Source organism: Delphinus delphis, chromosome 4, assembly GCF_949987515.2.
Source record: "Delphinus delphis chromosome 4, mDelDel1.2, whole genome shotgun sequence".
Lineage (NCBI taxonomy): Eukaryota > Metazoa > Chordata > Mammalia > Artiodactyla > Delphinidae > Delphinus > Delphinus delphis.
In genome coordinates this window covers 2497484-2511392 of record NC_082686.1, presented here as the reverse complement: position 1 = coordinate 2511392, position 13909 = coordinate 2497484, and positions in this window count along the sequence as shown.

The window sequence follows — 13909 nt, the reverse complement described above, 5'->3', positions numbered from 1 at the left end:
CTGGTCAGGCTGTGGGGCTGTGAGGCCAGGCCGCCCCGTCCAGCCTCCACAGGGACACTGCCTCAGGACAGGCCCGCCCTTTAGGCAGCGTCCCCTGCCCCCAGCGAGCACTGTCTGCAGGGCCGTCTGGGTCCCAGGGCCGTCTGGGTCCCTGGCCGGAGTCCCACCTCCCAGCTCTCACGTGCCTGGGGGGCGCTAGAGAAATGCAGATAGATTGTGCCCCTTCACCCGGCCAGGGGCTCAGACCGCCCTCCTCCCCAGCCCCCAGGCCATCCTCTCTGGACGAGGAAACTGGGGAGCAGCGGCCCTGGAAGGAGGCCAAGCGCTCCCGGCGGAAACAGAGCTGTCCACTGTGACAAAGGCTGCCCCTCCGGAGCAGCAGGGCAGAGCGTAGCCCAGACCGAAATGCTCCAGAAGGACCTGGAACAGAGGAAGCGTGTGCCGAGCAGGGCAGGGGTGGCAGACTACAGGGAAAGGACAAGCCGTCCTGCTCCCCGATGGACGGTTGTGCAAGCCCGGGGCCACCGGCGGGCACTGGGGATTAACTGGCGCAGACAGTGTGTCCTGGCCACAGTCACTGTGACTAACTGCAGGACAAACAGGAAGGCTTCTCACCTGCCAGAGCCCGGCCAGTGTCTCCTGCGAGACGACAGCATCAGGAGCCCAGAGACAACAGGCAGCTGTGACATCCACGGGGCGCGAGGCAGCGTCCGGCCTGGGCGGGGCTCCGAGACGGGGACCCTCATCCCAGAGGCTGCGCCGCCAGCCAGGGCCTGGTCTGCTCATTTCCCTCTCACTCCCGCTCCCTGACCTCAAGACAGAGCTTTCCTCCAGGCAGCTTCCAGGAACGGCAGTTTTTCCAGCACAGGAAGGAAAACAAGGTTCAGAAAGGGGCTCGAGGTCATAGGACCGTGGGGAGCAAAGGGGCTTCTGCCCAGGCCGGCCCTCCGCCCAGGACCCCGGTCACCTGGCTGCTGGGTTTAAGGGGAAATGCAAACCTGGCCTCAGATGAGCAGGGAGCTTCAGGTCTGTCCTGCAGGGCCAGGGCCCTGTCACCTGTCACTGCTCCCTTAAGCCTGGCCTCACGTCTAAGCACAGCACACTTGGTCCACAGTCAGAAACAGCAAAACAGATATACATCCCCAGAAACGCGGGAGGAAAGTGTATTCAGCGCCACCGGAAGTCCTGCAGCCACAGCCCTCCTGCAAGCACAGAAACCCTAACCCCGCCTTACATGGGGACACAGAGTGAGGGGGACAGGAGGACAAATGTCCACTCTGAACCCTAGTCCAGCCTCCTCAGCAGAGGCCCTGTCTTACTCTGGGTTTCCTTAGCTCTGCACTGGAAACTCATGACCTCAACATCAGATAGAAAATAACAACCCCCCTGTGACAGGTCCATTCAGACAAGAAACAGGTGACAAAGGGCAGCCCCAGGCCAGCCAAGTGCGTGGTGTCAGTGAGCCAGCCCTCCCCTCTGTGCCGCTCCCTGGAGGACAATCTCCAAGGATGCTGCTGCTTCCGGATTTTTATTCTTTTACGTGCTTCCCTTCCACTCCTGGAAAAAAATCTATACCTAGAGACTTGGGTTTTCTTATTTGTGGCCAAATTTCTTCCAGGATTTCATGGGCTTGGAGAACAGGCGTAAGAGGGTAACCTGGCTGGACCAGAGCCAATACACCTGCTTAGCGTCGCAGAAAGGGATGACAAATCCCACGCAGGCACACAGACACACATGCACGCGTGCACACACACTTAGAGATGCACACACATGGGTACACATGCACACGGATACACACACTCACAGACAAGATCTGGGGCTGCAACCACTCACAGACCTTCCAGGGACATCATCACTGAACTCGACCCGTGTCCGAGCAGGGAGTGCTGGGGGGCAGGGATGCGGGGAGAGTCCACACTGGTGTGCGTGTGGGGAGAGAAGCAGAGGCGCAGAGGCCACAGGAAAGTGGCCTTTGTGGCTTCAGCCACGGTGTCCCGGCCATCCAGCAGCATGAGTGCTCCAGAGGAGGATAAACTCCAGAGCATGAGGTCAGCAGGAGCCCAGGGCCGCAGCCGCAGAGGCCTCCAAAGGGCAGGTCACTCCTCCCCTCCCAGTCGAGGTGGATGAGAACCAAGACGGCAGAGAAGCAGGGGCTGCTGGGCGCCAGCAGTGCAGGGTGGGAGCTCTGCTGCTCCCTCAGGGCACTTTCCTGCAGACCAGGGAACCTGACGGGAGAAGCCCAAGGTCTTGGTGCCACATGGCCACGCTCCGGACGCAGCACCGCCCCAGGCTGCAGCCATGCCAGGATCACAGTCCCATTGGGGTGGAAAGGCCCCGCCACTCCCTGCACCTGATCAGAACCATACCTGAACCACTTCTGACCAACAGGCACTCGGGCCAACAGAGGTGCTGCTGCCCCCCATAACCAGGAGGCACCCGGAGGCGAGAAACTCATCCCAACCCGAAAAGCACCTCCTACCCTCGTAACTGGAAGAAGTGTGTTCAAATACCAAGTGTAGCACTAAGGTTCTGGGACTTGCTTCCTGGCTGGTGGCTACCCTGACTCACCAAGAAGAGTTAAACGTGCCAAGTACAACATATAAGGGCAGCAAGTGTGTGATGTGTTGTTTATATACAGATTGTCATGAAAACGGTTCACCTCAAAAAACAGCTTTGATGCTTCAGGGCCCGGAAAAACACACTTTTCATGAACCTTGTGCCAACCCAAGGGGCTTGCTCCCCTCTGCCCTTAGATGATATCTTCCAAGCTTCAGCTGCCCCTTTATTTCTCCTCTATTGGCATTTGGTTAAAGAACAAGGAGAGGGGCTTCCCTGGTGGTGCAGTGGTTGAGAGTCCACCTGCCGATGCAGGGGACACAGGTTCGTACCCCGGTCCGGGAAGATCCCACATGCCGCGGAGTGGCTGGGCCCGTGAGCCATGGCCGCTGAGCCTGCACGTCCGGAGCCTGTGCTCTGCAACGGGAGAGGCCACAACAGTGGGAGGCCCGCGTACCGCAAAAACAAAAAAACAAACAAACGAAAAGAACAAGGAGAAAAAGAAAAAGAAAAGAAAAAGCACCAGTCCTTCGTGCCAGGGGTCACCTCCCCTCTGGCCCCCATGGCCCCGCCCCAGAGCGGGGGGTGGGGGGGCAGGAGGCCAACTACCTCCAATCCCAGCCACGCCTGAGCTGGCTTTTGGACTAGAGCAGGTAGGAGAGTTTGTCTGCTCCTGGCCTCATCTGTCTCAGCTCTACGGGATCTCAAAGAAAGACTGAAAGAGAGAAATACTCAGTTATTCCAGGCAAAGGCAAGACAGGCTGTAGTGATCCTGAAATAGGAATAAATATTAATTTTGTAAACTGACCTGCAAATACTGAACAGAACCTTTTAGAAGTCAACGTTTTTCTAAAAATAGAACTACCATATGACCCAGCAATCCCACTACTGGGCATATACCCTAAGAAAACCATAATTCAAAAAGAGTCATGTACCACAATGTTCACTGCAGCTCTATTTACAATAGCCAGGACATGGAAGCAACCTAAGTGTCCATCAACAGATGAATGGATAAAGAAGATGTGGCACATATATACAATGGAATATTACTCAGTCATAAAAAGAAACAAATTTGAGTTATTTGTAGTGAGGTGGATGGACCTAGAGTCTGTCATACAGAGTGAAGTAAGTCAGAAAGAGAAAGACAAATACTGTATGCTAACACATATATATGGAATCTAAGGGAAAAAAATGGTCATGAAGAATCTAGGGGCAAGACGGGAATAAAGACACAGGCCTATTAGAGAATGGACTTGAGGATATGGGGAGGGGGAAGGGTGAGCTGTGACAAAGTGAGAGAGTGGCACGGACATATATACACTACCAAACGTAAGGTAGATAGCTAGTGGGAAGCAGCTGCATAGCACAGGGAGATCAGCTGGGTGGTTTGTGACCACCTAGAGGGGTGGGATAGGGAGGGTGGGAGGGAGGGAGACGCACGAGGGAAGAGATATGGGAACATATGTATAGCTGATTCACTCTGTTATACAGCAGAAACTAACACACCATTGTAAAGCAATTGTACCCCAATGAAGATGTTAAAATAAAGTGAACGTTTCCGTGCTGGCGACCCATCCCCGCCCCCCGTCTCTGGCTGCCACCATGTGGTCAGGCAGCCACGGGCACCTGTCATGTATGAGCACGTGCTGTCTACACACCACGTGGGGGTTGGGCAGAAGGCGTAACGGTTGACGTCTGGCCGCTGTCCTCTGCCTCCCTTCCTTCCCACCCTCTGTGACCCCGTGGGCCTGCTGGTAGCATCCAGGCATGGTGGCCAAAGAGGGTGCCAGAGGGAGCTAAACTGCAGGTCACCAGAACTATGAAAGCCCAAGAGTAGGACCCGACCCTGGTGTGGAGAATAAGTGACCACAGACAATGGTGGACACACCCCCCAGGAGGTGGAGGTGACATCACATCGTGATTAAGGGCTACCAAAAAGGGATGCAAGCTCGAATCATGGCTGGGCCACATGGGCAGGCAGTGTGGCCTCCCTGGGCTCGTCCCCTCACCCACAGAAAGTGGCTCTGAACACTGGGCTGGTACAAACTGGACACAAGCCCTGACGGCCACCAGGAAACCAAATGCTCTGTGTGCAGTTGCAGGGCTGACGTCAGTGTGGGAAACCTCACAGTTTCACAGAAAGCATGACGCTATCAAATGCTTTTCATGCCAGAGGGCCTTGTTACATGCCTGGCACTGCACTAGGCCACAGGAACTCAACAAACATGACTCTCACGTCCAGAGCAAGAGGTCCTTACAAGCTATTGATGGTGGGTTCCCACAAACTCCCAGAAATTGTACAGGAAATGGCACATGTGTGCTTACAGGCATTTCTGTGCAGAGCAGTTTAACGTGTTGTCAAAGTGCTCCGTGACTCCCCAGCAGAAAACACATCAGATCCAGGAATCCCAGAAAGATCAAAATACAATGAGTCCAGAGAGACCCACACCAAGGCACATTATAATTAAAATGTCAAAAGTGAGCAGGAAAGAGAGAATCTTAAAAGCAGCAATAGAAAAACAACTTTCACATATAGCGAGCCCCCATAAGCCTATTAGAGGATTTCTCTGCAGAAACTTTGCAGGCCAGAGGGGAGTGGCATGATATATTCAAAGGAAAAAAACTTCCAACCAAGAATACTCTGCCCAGCAAGGTTATCATTCAGAATTGAAGAAGAGATAAAAGTGCTTTCCGACAAGCAAAAGCTAAAAGAGTTTATCACCACTAAACCAACCCTACAAAAAAAGGTAAATGGATTTCTTTAAGCCGAAAAGGAAGGGCACCAATTAGTAACAAGAAAACATATAAAAGGAAAAATCTTACTTGGTAAAGGTTAAGTATATAATTAAGAAAGTAGATTAATCACTTACAGAGCTAGTATGAAGGGTAAAAGACAAAAGTAGTAAAAATAACTATAACGACATTTAATTAAGGGATACACAAAATAAAAAGATGTAAAACGTGACATCAAAAACTTAAAGCACAGGCTGGGCAGGGGAGTGAAAATGCAGAGTTTTAGAATGTGTTCAAACTTAACTTGCTGAATTCGGTCCTGCGCCAGCCTGTGAGCGACAGCCCTTCCCTCGCACCTGGCTGGGCCTCTGGGGTGAGGAGGTACTGCACAAAAGGAAATCTGAGGCACAGAGAAGTTAACTGCCTGGTCCAAGATCAAAGAACTAGTTTTCCTAGGGGGATCTTCAAGACGGCGGAGGAGTAAGACGTGGAGATCACCAACCTCCCCACAAATACATCAAAAATACATCTACTTGTGAAACAGCTCCTACAGGACACCTACTGAACGCTGGCAGAAGAACTCAGACTTCCCAAAAGACGTCAGAGGGTCATCTGCACGCAGAGGCGGGGCCAAATCCAAAGCTGAACCCCAGGAGCTGTGCGAACAAAGAAGAGGAAGGGACACCTCTCCCAGCAGCCTCAGGAGCAGCGGATTAAATCTCCACAATCAACCTGAGGTACCTGCATCTGTGGAACACCTGAACAGACAACGAATCAGCCCAAAATTGAGGAGGTGGACTTTGGGAGCAACTGTAGACTTGGGGTTTGCTGTATGCAACTGACTAGTTTCTGATTTTTATGTTTTTCTTAGTTTAGTTTTTAGCGCTTGTTATCATTGGTAGATTTGTTTATTGATTTGGTTGCTCTCTTCCTTTTTTTAATATATAAATATATATATTTTTTTCTCTGTCTCTTTCTGTGAGTGTGTATGTGACGCTTCTGTGTGTGATTCTGTCTGTAGAGGTTTGCTTTTACCATTTGTCCTCGGGTTCTGTCTGTCCGTTTTTTTTTCTTGGTATAGTTTTTAGCGCTTATTATCATTGGTGGATTTGTTTGTTGGTTTGGTTGCTCTCTTCTTTTTCTCTTTTTATTACATTTTTCTTTTTTTCATTTTAATAACTTAATTTTATTTATTTATTTCTCTTTCCTTTTTCTCCCTTTTCTTCTGAGCCTTGTGGCTGACAGGGTTTTGGTGCTCCAACCATGGGTGAGGCCTGAGCCTCTGAGGTAGGAGAGCCGAACAGGACACTGGGCCACCAGAGACCTCCCGACCCCATGTAATATCAAGCAGTGAGAGCTCTCCAGAGACCTACATCTCAACGCTAAGACCCAGCTCCACTCAACGACCAGCAAGCTACAGTGCTGGACACCCCATTCCAAACAACTAGCAAGACAGGAACACAACCCCACCCATTAGCAGAGAGGCTGCCTAAAATCATAATAAATTCACAGACACCCCAAAACACACCACTGGACGCAGTCCTGCCCACCAGAAAGGCAAGATCCAGCCTCATCCACCAGGACACAGGCACCAGTCCCCCTCCAGCAGGAAGCCTACACAACCCACTGAACCAACCTTACCCACTGGAGGCAGACACCAAAAAACAACAGGAACTACTAACCTGCAGCCTGCGAAAAGGAGACCCCAAACACAGTAAGTTAAGCAAAATGAGAAGACAGAGAAATACGCAGCAGATGAAGGAACAAGGTAAAAACCCACCAGACCAAACAAATGAAGAGGAACTAGGCAGTCTACCTGAAAAAGAATTCAGAGTAATGATAGTAAAGATGATCCAAAATCTTGGAAATAGAATAGAGAAAATGCAAGAAACATTTAACAAGGACCTAGAAGAAATAAAGAGCAAACAAACAGTGATGAACAACACAATGAATGAAAATAAAAATTCCCTAGAAGGGATCAATAGCAGAATAACTGAGGCAGAAGAACGGATAAGTGACCTGGGAGATAAAATAGTGGAAATAACTACCGCAGAGCAGAACAAAGAAAAAAGAATGAAAAGAATTGAGGACAGTCTCAGAGACCTCTGGGACAACATTAAATGCACCAACATTTGAATTACAGGGGTCCCAGAAGAAGATGAGAAAAAGAAAGGGACTAAGAAAATATTTGAAGAGATTATAGTTGAAAACTTCCCTAACATGGGAAAGGAACAGTCACCCAAGTCCAGGAAGCACAGAGACTCCCATACAGAATAAACCCTAGGAAAAACACACCAAGACACATATTAATCAAACTATCAAAAATTAAATACAAAGAAAAAATATTAAAAGCAGCAAGGGAAAAGCAACAAATAACACACAAGGGAATCCCCATAAGGTTAACAGCTGATCTTTCAGCAGAAACTCTGCAAGCCAGAAGGGAGTGAGAGGACATATTTAAAGTGATGAAAGGGAAAAACCTACAACCAAGACTACTCTACCCAGCAAGGATCTCATTCAGATTCAACAGAGAAATTAAAACCTTTACAGACAAGCAAAAGCTAAGAGAATTCAGCACCACCAAACCAACTTTACAACAAATGCTAAAGGAACTTCTCTAGGCAGGAAACACACGAGAAGGAAAAGACCTATAATAACAAACCCAAAACAATTAAGAAAATGGTAATAGGAACATACATACCAATAATTACCTTACATATAAATGGATTAAATGCTCCAACCAAAAGACATAGACTGGCTGAATGGATGCAAAGACAAGACCCATATATATGCTGTCTACAAAAGACCCAGTTCAGACCTAGGGACACATACAGACTGAAAGTGAGGGGATGGAAAAAGATATTCCATGAAAATGGGAATCAAAAGAAAGCTGGAGTAGCAATTCTCATATCAGACAAAATAGACCTTAAAATAAAGACTATTACAAGAGACAAAGAAGGACACTACATAATGATCAAAGGATCAATCCAACAAGAAGATATAACAATTGTAAATATTTATGCACCCAACATAGGAGCACCTCAAAACATAAGGCAAACACTAACAGCCATAAAACGGGAAGTGGACAGTAACACATTCATAGTAGGGGACTTTAACACCCCACTTTCACCAATGGACAGATCATCCAAAATGAAAATAAATAAGGAAACACAAGCTTTAAATGATACATTAAACAAGATGGACTTAATTGATATTTATAGGACATTCTATCCAAAAACAACAGAATACACTTTCTTCTCAAGTGCTCATGGAACATTCTCCAGGATAGATCATATCTTGGGTCACAAATCAAGCCTTGGTAAATTTAAGAAAACTGAAATCATATCAAGTATCTTTTCTGACCACAACGCTAAGAGACTAGATATCAATTACAGGAAAAAATCTGTAAAAAATACAAACACATGGAGGCTAAACAATACATTACTAAGTAACCAAGAGATCACTGAAGAAGTCAAAGAGGAAATCAAAAAATATCTAGAAACAAATGACAATGAAAATACAATGACCCAAAACCTATGGGATGTAGCCAAAGCAGTTCTAAGAGGGAAGTTTATAGCAATACAATCCTACCTCAAGAAACAAGAAAAATCTCAAATAAACAACCTAACCTTACACCTAAAGCAATTAGAGAAGGAAGAACAAAAAACCCCCTAAGTTAGCAGAAGGAAAGAAATCATAAAGATCAGATCAGAAATAAATGAAAAAGAAGGAAATGAAAGAAGCAAAGATCAATAAAACTAAAAGCTGGTTCTCTGAGAAGACAAACAAAATTGTTAAACCATTAGCCAGACACATAAAGAAAAAAAAAGGGAGAAGACTCAAATCAACAGACTTAGAAACGAAAAAGGAGAAGTAACAACTGACACTGCAGAAATACAAAGGAACATGAGAGATTACTACAAGCAACGATATGCCAATAAAATGGACAACCTGGAAGAAATGGACAAATTCTTAGAAAAGCACAACCTTCCGAGACTGAACCAGGAAGAAATAGAAAATGTAAACAGACCAATCACAAGCACTGAAATTGAAACTGTGATTAAAAGTCTTCCAAGAAACAAAAGCCCAGGACCAGATGGCTTCACAGGCGAATTCTATCAAACATTTAGAGAAAAGCTAACACCTATCCTTCTCAAACTCTTCCAAAATATAGCAGAGGGAGGAACACTCCCAAACTCATTCTACGAGGCCACCATCACCCTGATACCAAAACCAGACAAAGATGTCACAAAGAAAGAAAACTAAGGCCAATATCACTGATGAACATAGATGCAGAAAACCTCAATAAAATACTAGCAAACAAAATCCAACAGAACATTAAAAGGATCATACACCATGATCAAGTGGGATTTATCCCAGGAATGCAAGGATTCTTCAGTATACACAAACCAATCCATGTGATACACCATATTAACAAATTGAAGAAAAAAAACCGTATGATCATCTCAATAGATGCAGAAAAAGCTTTTGACAAAATTCAACACCCATTTATGATAAAAAAAAAAAAAAACCTCCAGAAAGTAGACACAGAAGGAACTAACCTCAACATAATAAAGGCCATATATGACAAACCCACAGCCAACATTGTCCTCAATGGTGAAAAACTGAAAGCATTTCCACTAAGATCAGGAACAAGACAAGTTTGCCCACTCTCACCACTCTTATTCAACATAGTTTTGGAAGTTTTAGCCACAGGAATCAGAGATGAAAAAGAAATAAAAGGAATCTAAATCAGAAAAGAAAAAGTAAAGCTGTCACTGTTGGCAGATGACATGATACTATACACAGAGAATCCTAAGGAAGCTACCAGAAAACTACTAGAGCTAATCAATGAATTTGGTAAAGTAGCAGGATACAAAAGTAATGCACAGAAATCGCTTGCATTCCTCTACACTAATGATGAAAAATCTGAAAGAGAAATTAAGGAAACACTCCCATTTACCACTGCAACAAAAAAGAATAAAATACCTAGGAATAAACCTACGTAAGGAGACAAAAGACCTGTATGCAGAAAACTATAAGACACTGATGAAACAAATTAAAGATGATACAAACAGATGGAGAGGTATACCATGTTCTTGGATTGGAGGAATCAACATTGTGAAAATGGCTCTAGTACCCAAAGCAATCTACAGATTCAGTGCAATCCCTATCAAACTACCGATGGCATTTTTCACAGAACTAGAACAAAACACTTCACAATTTGTATGGAAACACAAAAGACCCTGAATAGCCAAAACAATCTTGAGAAAGAAAAACGGAGCTGGAGGAATCAGGCTCCCGGACTTCAGACTATACTACAATGCTACAGTAATCAAGACAGTATGGTACTGGCACTAAAACAGGAATATAGATCAATGGAACAGGATAGAAAGCCCAGAGAGAAACCCACGCACATATGGTCACCTTATTTTTGATAAAGGAGGCAAGAATATACAGTGGAGAAAAGACAGTCTCTTCAATAAGTCGTGCCAGGAAAACTGGATAGCTACATGTAAAAGAACGAAATTAGAACACTCCCTAACACCATACACAAAACTAAACTCAAAATGGATTAAAGACCTAAATGTAAGGCCCAGGTACTATAAAACTCTTAAGAGGAAAACATAGGCAGAACACTCTATGACATAAATCACAGCAAGATCCTTTTTCACCCATCTCCTAGAGAAATGGAAATAAAAACAAAAATAAACCAATGGGACCTAATGAAACTTCAAAGCTTTTGCACAGCAAAGGAAACCATAAACAAGATGAAAAGACAACCCTCAGAATGGGAGAAAATATTTGCAAATGAAGCAACTGACAAAGGATTAATCTCCAAAATATACTGTAGGGCGCGGTCAGCTAACTGCTACGCGGCAGGAAGCTGAAATAAGCTGAGTCATCCTTCCTGTGGCCACTGCGCTTGCGCTAAGTATACTAATGAGGTTTTAAAGCAGCGACCTATCCGATGCTGGCTCACAAGTCGCACCACCGGCGAAAGCCAATCACAGAGCGACACATGTTCTTAATCCCTATATAAGCAGACTGCTATAGGATTGCGGGGTCTTCCTTCCATCTTTCTTCAACCAAGCTGTGCTCCAATAAAGTGTGATACGAGAAGAATCTTGCGTGTGGCGGCTCGTTATTCTGCTGGTCGGAAGCGGCCCGCCGCAAGTGGTGCCGAAACCCGGGAACTTCGCGCCCTGCATGGAGGACCGATTCAGAACTCGACACACGGAGTGAACCGTCGGATCAAGATCCGATCTGGGTGCCATCAAGACTGACGAGAATTGTTGAAGAAAACTTCAGAGAAGATGCTGAGCTGGATGTTCCTGATGATTCTTAATCGAAGTCTTTGTATTAGTTGGAATTCCACAAAGGATTATTCAGATTGTGCAACTGAGTGCTGTCGGGCTGGAGCCCGTTGCCTTTGGAGATTTTGCCTCTTGGCTCTCTTCTGCCTTTTTCTTCTTTGGGGAGTGGGTGGGGGTAGGAATCTTTGGAGTCTGCTGTGTATTTGGGATTATGCTGTGTCTCTGGTTGGTCTGTCGTGTGCGCATCAGGGCACATCGAGATAGGGTCCTGCTCACTCAGGCACTTCTGGCTATTAATGAAGGAGATTCTCCCGCAGCCTGGCTCTCCGCCCTGAATAATTCGAAATGATTGCCCTTGCACAGAGAGGCCTTGTCGCCATTGCACCTCTATAGGGAGTCATCCATTGTCCTGATTGCCCTTGCACAGAGAGGCCTTGTCGCCATTGCACCTCTATAGGGAGTCATCCATTGTCCTGATTGCCCTTGCACAGAGAGGCCTTGTCGCCATTGCACCTCTATAGGGAGTCATCCATTGTCCTGATTGCCCTTGCACAGAGAGGCCTTGCCGCCATCGCACCTCTATAGGGAATCAGCCATTATTCTGAGGCAGCCCTTGCACCCTGCGGCCCTTGTTGGCATTGCACGCAGGAGGGTGCCTCAGACATGCCAACAGAAAACTGCCCTCGTACGGGCTATGTTCTGCTTGGTGTTCTAATAAATAAAAAAGGGGGAGATGTAGGGCGCGGTCAGCTAACTGCTACGCGGCAGGAAGCTGAAATAAGCTGAGTCATCCTTCCTGTGGCCACTGCGCTTGCGCTAAGTATACTAATGAGGTTTTAAAGCAGCGACCTATCCGATGCTGGCTCACAAGTCGCACCACCGGCGAAAGCCAATCACAGAGCGACACATGTTCTTAATCCCTATATAAGCAGACTGCTATAGGATTGCGGGGTCTTCCTTCCATCTTTCTTCAACCAAGCTGTGCTCCAATAAAGTGTGATACGAGAAGAATCTTGCGTGTGGCGGCTCGTTATTCTGCTGGTCGGAAGCGGCCCGCCGCAATATACAAGCAGCTCATGCAGCTCAATATCAAAAATACAAACAACCCAAACCAAAAATGGGCAGAAGACCTAAATAGACATTTCTCCAAAGAAGATATACAGAGTGCCAACAAACACATGAAAGGATGTTCAACATCACGAATCATTAGAGAAATGCAAATCAAAACTACAATGAGGTATCACCTCACACTGGTCAGAATGGCCATCATCAAAAAATCTAGAAACAATAAATGCTGGAGAGGGTGTGGAGAAAAGGGAACCCTCTTGCACTGTTGGTGGGAATGTAAATTGATACAGCGACTATGGAGAACAGTATGGAGGTTCCTTAAAAAACTAAAAATAGAATTACCATACGACTCAGCAATCCCACTACTGGGCATATATCCTGAGAACACCATAATTCAAAAAGAGTCATGTACCACAATGTTTACTGCAGCTCTACTTACAATAGCCAGGACATGGAAGCAACCTAAGTGTCCATCGACAGATGAATGGATACAGAAGATGTGGCACACATATACACTGGAATATTACTCAGCCATAAAAAGAAACGAAATTGAGCTATTTGTAGTGAGGTGGATGGACCTAGAGTCTGTCATACAGAGTGAAGTAAGTCAGAAAGAGAAAAACAAATACCGTATGCTAACACATATATATGGAATCTAAAAAAAAAAAAAGGTTCTCAAGAACCTGGGGGAGGACAGGAATAAAAACACAGATGTAGAGAACAGAACTGAGGACACAGGGAGGGGCAAGGGTAAGCTGGAATGAAGTGAGAGAGTGGCATGGACATATATACACTACCAAACGTAAAATAGCTAGCTAGTGGGAAGCAGCCACATAGCACAGGGAGATCAGCTCGGTGCTTTGTGTCCACCTAGAGGGGTGGGATAGGGAAGGTGGGAGGGAGATGCAAGAGGGAGGAGATATGGGGATATATGTATACGTATAGCTGATTCACTTTGTTATACAGCAGAAACTAACACACCATTGTAAAGCAATTATACTCCAATAAAGATGTTAAAAAAAAACTTAACTTGCCATCAACCTAAAATAGACTGATTATATATATATATATATATATTATTATTATATTATTATATATATTATATATATATATAAGCTGTTACATGTGAGCCTCATGGTAACCACAAGGCAAAACCTATTAGATAAACCAAAAACAATGAGAAAGGAATCTAAGCATAACACTACAGAAAGTCCTTCAAATCACAAGGAAAGAAA